Source organism: Seriola lalandi, unplaced genomic scaffold (assembly GCF_002814215.2).
Source record: "Seriola lalandi dorsalis isolate HSWRI2012SDOR001 ecotype SW California unplaced genomic scaffold, Sedor1 jcf7180002054734, whole genome shotgun sequence".
Classification (NCBI taxonomy): domain Eukaryota; kingdom Metazoa; phylum Chordata; class Actinopteri; order Carangiformes; family Carangidae; genus Seriola; species Seriola lalandi.
In genome coordinates, this window is record NW_019525287.1 from 187,196 (window position 1) to 188,380 (window position 1,185).

Here is a 1,185-nt window from a genome sequence, read left to right on the forward strand (position 1 = left end):
TGTGCAACTATCACAGAAGCAGGAGACGTTTAAACATGAAGCAGAAAAGCAGAATGTGAAACCAAGTCAAGACAATATTTTATTATGTTGATGAGAAACAGGAATCAATGTACATTCAGCATTGATCATGAACTGACATGTTTACACTGAAATCAGCTGTTTTTCTTTTGTTAAATGCAGTTATTGATTATTGGATCTCCATCAGTTTGCTGGTCGTCATGGCTACACACAGTCACAATAATAAACTCAATGATGTAAAATGACTCAGTATCAATAAAAACAAATATAAAGATCAGAAAGGGAGTGAAATCATTTTTCACACATGAAAAGGTCGACGACAGAAAGAAGAAGCAAATAGTGAAACTACAGAAGAAGAAAAAGGAAATAAAAATAAAGGAAGCTTTGGAATAATGAGACAGCAGGAGGACAGGTGCAGTTTAAGAGGTTAAATTCACTGACTTTTCCCTTTAAGAAATAAACAACATTATAAATATAATCATCCTCTTTATCTCTAACTGCTCTATCCCACTGTCACAGAGACCTTCAGTGGTAACACCTTCACTTCATCCTCAGTGTAAATGAATGGAAACACCTTGTGAGTGAAAGTGTGTGTGAAGGTGTGTATGTGTGTGTCAGTATCAGGATCAGAGAACGACAGTTTTCCTCTGTTCCAGTCCAGATTCACTCTGATCCTCTGGAGCTTCTTCTTCTTCACTGAGAGATCAATGGATGAAGCTGAAGGTGACCGTGCTCTGTATTTACCTCTATAGAACCATATTCCCCATAAACCAGACTCTATGTCTCCCTTCCCCTGGACAGACTCTTCTAACACACCCAGTTCCCAGTTTATATTGTCTCCAACCTCGACGTCCCAGCTGTGAGTCCCTGAGTCAAAACCCTCAGAGCCCAGAACAGAGCAGCAGTAAGAACTAATCCTCTCTGGATTGTCAGGAAGCTTCTGTTCCTCTCCTCCTCTCACTCTGGTCAGATCTTCAGACAGGATGAGTTCTGGACCAGCAGTGTTTGGGTCCAGAACCACAGGACTGTAGGAGACCAGGTCCTTCATCTTGTTCCAGATGTTGAAGGTCAGGTTGCCCAGGTGTTTGGCCTGGTCTATCAGAGCTCCTGAGCCCAGCTGGTGATCCTCCAGCAGGGGGCGCTGCTGGACTCTGTCCACTGCAGCCT